At 43.0% G+C, this 6,793-nt stretch overlaps 1 pseudogene; it reads left to right on the top strand.

Moving 5' to 3' along the window:
• The first annotated feature begins 2,009 nt into the window (after window positions 1-2,009).
• On the top strand, window positions 2,010-3,404 carry LOC125534855 (uncharacterized; annotated as a pseudogene).
• Window positions 3,405-6,793: the final 3,389 nt, after the last annotated feature.

Raw genomic sequence — 6,793 nt, 5'->3', positions numbered from 1 at the left:
ACAAATCAGAGTTTATAATTTCTTTAGATATGTAAATATATTGGGCACTCATATGGGCCCTAGGCAACCATAACTTTTGCGATGGCCTAAGGCCATCCCTTTTCAGACTCCGCGGGGAAAACGCGGGGTTGGAAGTAGCAAAGCGGCAGCGACGAACTAGATATGCCCGACTAGGAGCGAGCGTGCTCGACGGAGAAGAGGAAAAGGGAGGAGGAAAGGTGACGTCCCAAGGCGATGATATGGATGGTGAGGTGCACCCGGTCATCCACGGCAGAAGGTTAGTGCACACGATTCCCTATTAATTTCGGCCATGCGCACGAGGTAGAGGACATGGTTTTTGGCCGACGTGGCGGTGTTAGGGGGACGAGTGGCCAAATACGAGTGGGGAACTAACGAGCGAAAGTCAATATCTCGCCCAACTCATAAGAACAAGAGCTCAACTTTTCGTGCACAAATTTGGCACCATTTCCGCAAGATTTTAGGAGTGGGATCAAAATCTTCCCGAGGCACAAAAATCATGGGGACGAGCACTAGTTTGGCAGCAGCAGCACGAGCTGTGCGGCTGTGTGTCATGCTGCAATATTCTAGCAACAGGGGGATGAAAACTAGTGGGCAAAACTCTAGCACCGCTTCCTCGCAAAAAAACAAAAACAAAAAACTCTAGGACTGCTTGTGTCTCGTATCAATATCATGTAGGCAAAACATCCAGAGAACTGAGCAAGTTTATTTCGCGACATTCTGAACGATGTAGGCAACAATTCCCATATGCATGAACACTACATAGGCAACAACCTGCTATGCTAAAACTTCCCTAATCAAATTTTCCAAAAGATGTTGTAGCCGCTTATGCTAACACGCTCATCTGCAGCCATTTAATTTGCCTAAAGATGATGTAGTCGCTTATGCTAAAACGCTCGTATGTTTTTAATTAATTTGCCTGAGAATGATGTAGCTGCTTAAGCTACAAGTAGGTGCCTTCATTGTTTTTGCACAAAATTGCCTACCGGCGTTCTGCAAAGTTGGCTTCGTGGGTGGTGTTCATCCTCTTCACATAAGGCACTTACTGGAGCGGGCGCGGTGCTTCTGGTCGCGAGCACACATGAGCACGATATCTGGGCGGTTCGGGCTGTCTTTTGGGATGCGGTGCATTGAATTGTGTGCCAGAGAATCGTCAAGATGCAACCGATTAGGAGGTAATCCCCTGTGCATCACACGGCTCTGCTTTTTTTTTTCCTTTGGTCGAGATTTGCTTGAAATCTGAATCAGGCTTGGGGATTTGGCCGAGCCAGGGCCGCCATGCTAGAAGAGGTCAACGACGACGAGATTCCAATGGAGCCGCCGCATTACCTAGCGTGGCCACAATAGCAGATCAACTGCTCCCCATGGCGGCGGCCAGCGCTGATGGGCAGATCTGTGCGGCCGAGGGAGTGCCTGACAGGGAAGCAGAGTATGAACCGCAAGCTTCCGAGCAGTCCATTGAACAGATTGATCCGAAAACTCCTTGATGGGCGCGAAGTTAACCATTTGGCCGTGCATGATTTCAGCTTGATGGTGTGTATTTCCTGCGAGGCCGCATTTGTGATGAGTGCCCCACGTGTGGCACTCAGCACTCCGACTCTTACGTTTTTTACAACTAAAATTGTCATAAAAAAATCATAAAAAACTGAAACTTGTCATCCGGAAAAAGTTGTCATGCTTGACAACTAAAGCTGCATCCTCACGTCACTAAACTTGTCATGTGTTTGTGCCACACGTATGACACTTATCAGGATCCATTAAATATTGTTTTGAGCCCGTCCTGCTGTGAAATACGAGAGTGATTTGAATTCACTTCGTTTGTGTGAAATTATTAAAAGATAATAGTGAACATTAAATTTGTGAAAAACAACTGATTTGCTAGCATAACTCCGCCTATGTTGTCTCAACATAACCGGTCCCAAGCCATGTAGAGGAGGAGGGTTGTGATAGACTTAGCGAGCCAACGTAAAAACTCAGTCTCTCTTATGGAGATGAAACCCAAAAGAGTTTCTTTGGGGCGTAACCCTCTCAGCGACGCGCCACATCGAAACCCGGGTATGGTGTCAAATGGGCAAGGGCCGGGCCGTCAACCCCCTGGTGCCGCGCCGTATTTTGATCTGGATATGGTAAGTGAGTGAGGATCGGATTGTCACATCCTTAGTGGCGCGCTACATCGGCGCCCGAATGTAGTGCAAAATGAGCAAAGGTCTTCGCATTTGACTCGACGAGTGCGAAGGGTAAGGGAGCTAGCCGAGCATAGGAGGATTCTCTTAGGTAGCTGGAACGTGCAGTCTCTGACAAGGAAGCTTCGGGAGCTAGTTGATGCATCGTTGAGGAGAGGTGTTGATATCGTTTGCGTCCAAGAAACCAAATGGAGGGGACATAAGGCGAAGGAGGTGGAGGAAACCGGCTTCAAGCCGTGGTACATGGGGACGGTTGCAAACAGAAATGGCGTAGGCATCTTGATCAACAAGAGCCTCAAGTATGGAGTGGTAGACGTCAAGAGACGTGCAAACCAGATTATCCTGGTCAAGCCGGTAGTTGGGGACTTAGTTTTTAATCCTATCAGCGTGTATGCCCCGCAAGTAGGCCACAGCGAGAACACCAAGATGGAGTTCTGAGAAGGCCTGGAAGACATGGTTAGGAGTTTACCGATTGGCAAGAAGCTCTTCGTAGGAGGATACCTCAATGGCCACGTGGCTATATCTAACACAAGTTTTGAAGGGGTGCATGGGGGCTTTGGCTATGGCATCATGAATCAAGAAGGAGGAGATGTCTTAAGCTTTGCTCTAGCCCATGACATGATTGTAGCTAACACCCTCTTTAGAAAGAGAGAATCACACCTGGTGACTTTTAGTAGTGGCCAACACTCTAGCCAGATTGATTTCATCCTCTCGAGAAGAGAAGATAGACGTGCATGCCTAGATTGTAAGGTGATACCTGGAGAGAGTGTTGTACCTCAACATAAGTTGGTGGTTGCTGACTTTCGCTTTTGGATTTGTGTCCAGCGAGATAAACATTCCAAAGTCGCTAAAATGAAGTGGTGGAAGCTCAAGGGGGACATAGCTCAGTCCTTCAAGGAGAGGGTCATTAAGGAGGGCCCTTGGGAGGAAGGAGAGGATGCGGACAATGTGTGGATGAAGATGATGACTTGCATTCCTGAGATGGCCTCAGAGGAGTTTGGAGTGTCCAGGGGAAGGAGAAGCGATGATAAGGATACCTGGTGGTGGAATGATGATGTCCATAAGGCGATTAAAGAGAAGACAGATTGTTTCAGACGCCTATACCTGGATAGGAGTGCAGACAATATAGAGAAGTATAAGATGGAGAAGAAGGCCGCAAAGCAATCTGTCGATGAAGCAAAGGGTTGGGCGTGTGAGGACTGATGACCCACAAGTATAGGGGATATATCGTAGTCCTTTCGATAAGTAAGAGTGTCAAACCCAACGAGGAGAAGAAGGGAATGACAACCGGTTTTCAGCAAGGTATTCTCTGCAAGCACTGAAATTATCGGTAACAGATAGTTTTGTGATAAGATAATTCGTAACGGGTAACAAGTAAAAAATGTAACTAAGGTGCAACAAGGTGATACGTCTCCAACGTATCTATAATTTTTGATTGTTCCATGCTATTATATTATCTGTTTTGGATGTTTAATGGGCTTTACTATACCTTATTATTATTATTTTTGGGACTAACCTACTAACCAAAGGCCCAGTGCAAATTGATGTTTTTTTTGCCTATTTCAGTGTTTCGCAAAAAAGGAATATCAAACGGAATCCAAACGGAATGAAACCTTCGGGAGAGTTATTTTTGGAACAAATGTGATCCAGGAGACTTGGAGTCTACGTCAAGAAAGAAGCGAGGAGGCCACGAGGTAGGAGGGTGCGTCCCCACCCTCATGGGCCCCTCGCAGCTCCACCAACATACTTCTTCCTCCTATATATATCCATATACCCTGAAAACATCTAGGAGCACCACTAAACCCTATTTCCACCGCCGCAACCTTCTGTACCCATGAGATCCCATCTTGGGGCCTTTTCCGGCGCTCCGCCGGAGGGGGAATCGATCACGAAGGGCTTCTACATCAACATCATAGCCTCTCTGATGATGTGTGAGTAGTTTACCACAGACCTTTGGGTCCATAGTTATTAGCTAGATGGCTTCTTCTCTCTTTTTGGATCTCAATACAAAGTTCTCCTTGATTCTCTTGGAGATCTATTCGATGTAATTCTTTTTGCGGTGTGTTTGTCGAGATCTGATGAATTGTGGGTTTATGAGAAAGATTATCTATGAACAATATTTGATTCTTCTCTGAAGTCTTTTATGCATTTAAATATCTTTGCAAGTCTCTTCGAATTATCAGTTTGGTTTGGCCTACTAGATTGATCTTTCTTGCAATGGGAGAAGTGCTTAGCTTTGGGTTAAATCTTGCGGTGTCCTTTCCCAGTGACAACAGGGGCAGCAAGGCACGTATTGTATTGTTTCCATCGAGGATAAAAAGATGGGGTTTATATCATATTGCTTGAGTTTATCCCTCTACATCATGTCATCTTGCCTAATGCGTCACTCTGTTCTTATGAACTTAATACTCTAGATGCATGCTGGATAGCAGTTGATGTGTGGAGTAATAGTAGTAGATGCAGAATCGTTTCGGTCTACTTGTCGCGGACATGATGCCTATATACATGATCATGCGTAGATATTCTTATAGTTATTCGCTTTTCTATCAATTGCTCGATAGTAGTTCGTTCACCCACCATAGATTATGCTATCTTGAGAGAAGCCACTAGTGAAATCTATGCCCCCCGGGTCTATCTTCCATCATATTATTTTGCTATCTATTTTCTATTTCCATAGTTGTTTACTTTGCAATATTTATTTTCCAGTCTATACCATAAAATACCAAAAATATTTATCTTATTATCTCTATCAGATCTCACTTTCGTAAGTGACCGTGAAGGGATTGACAACCCCTTTATCGCGTTGGTTGCGAAGTTCTTGTTTGTTTGTGCAGGTACTAGAAACTTGCGTGTTACCTCCTACTGGATTGATACCTTGGTTCTCAAAACAGAGGGAAATACTTACGCTACTTTGCTGCATCACCCTTTCCTCTTCAAGGGAAAAACCAACGCAAGCTCAAGAGGTAGCAAGAAGGATTTCTAGCGCCATTGTCGGGGAGGTTTGCGCACAAGTCAAGACATACCAAGCACCCATCACAAACTCTTATCCTTCACATTACATTATTTGCCATTTGCCTCTCGCTTTCCTCTCCCCCACTTCACCCTTGCCGTTTTATTCGCCCTCTTTTCCATTCACCCTCTTTTCCGTTCGCCTCTTTTTGCTTGCTCTGTGTGTGCTTGTGTGTTGGATTGTTAGTCACGATGGCTCAAGATAATACTAAATTGTGTGACTTTTCCAATACCAACAACAATGCTTTTATTAGTACTCCGATTGCTCCTCTTACCGATGCTGAATCTTGTGAAATTAATACTGCTTTGCTGAATCTTGTCATGAAAGATCCGTTTTCTGGCCTTCTTAGTGAAGATGCCGCTACCCATCTAAACAACTTTGTTGATTTGTGTGATATGCCAAAGAAGAAAGATGTGGATAATGATATTGTTAAATTGAAGCTATTTCCGTTTTCGCTTAGAGATCATGCTAAAACTTGGTTTCCTTCTTTGCCTAAAAATAGTATTGATTCATGGAATAAGTGCAAATATGCTTTTATCTCTAAGTATTTTTCCTCCCGCTAAGATCATCTCTCTTAGAAACGATATTATGAATTTTAAACAACTTGATCATGAGCATGTTGCACAAGCTTGGGAGAGAATGAAATTAATGATACGTAATTGCCCTACTCATGGATTAAACTTATGGATGATCATACAAATGTTTTATGCTGGATTGAATTTTGCTTCTAGGAATCTTTTAGATTCAGCCGCGGGAGGCACTTTTATGGAAATCACTTTAGGAGGAGCTACTAAAATCCTAGATAATATTATGGTTAATTATTCTCAATGGCATACCGAAATATCTACTAGTAAAAAGGTTCATGCGATAGAAGAGATTAATGTTTTGAGTGGAAATATGGATGAACTTATGAAATTGTTTGCTAATAAGAGTGTTTCTTCTGATCCTAATGATATGCCCTTGTCTACTTTGATTGAGAATAATAATGAATCTATGGATGTGAATTTTTTGGTAGGAACAATTTTGGTAACAATGCGTATAGAGGAAATTTTAATCCTAGGCCGTTTCCTAGTAATTCCTCTAATAATTATGGTAATTCCTACAACAACTCTTATGGAAATTTTAATAATATGCCCCCTGATTTTGAGACTAGTGTTAAGAAATTTATGATTTCGCAAAAGAATTTCAATGCTTTGATTGAAGAAAAATTGCCTAAGATTGATGAATTGGCTAGAAACATGGATAGAATTGCTCTTGATGTTGATACTTTGAAACTTAGATCTATTCCACCTAAGCATGATATCAATGAGTCTCTCAAAGCCGTGAGAATTTCCATTGATGAGGGTAAAGAAAGAACCGCTAGGATGCATGCTAAAAAAGATTCCTTTATGAAAGCGTGTTCTTCTAGTTTTCATGATAATAATGATGAAGATCTAAAAGTGATTGATGTGTCTCCTATTAAATATTTGTTTTGCAATATGAATCTTGATAATGATGGGACTGGAGATGAGTCAACTTTAGTTAAAAGGCGTCCCAATGATTCGGAGTTTTTAGATCTTGATGCAAAAATTGGTAAAATTGG

The sequence above is a fragment of the Triticum urartu genome, chromosome 2A, assembly GCF_056163025.1.
Source record: "Triticum urartu cultivar PI428250 chromosome 2A, HENAU_Tu73, whole genome shotgun sequence".
Classification (NCBI taxonomy): domain Eukaryota; kingdom Viridiplantae; phylum Streptophyta; class Magnoliopsida; order Poales; family Poaceae; genus Triticum; species Triticum urartu.
The sequence above is the reverse complement of the archived record's forward strand: the minus strand, read 5'-3'. Positions and strand labels throughout refer to the sequence as shown.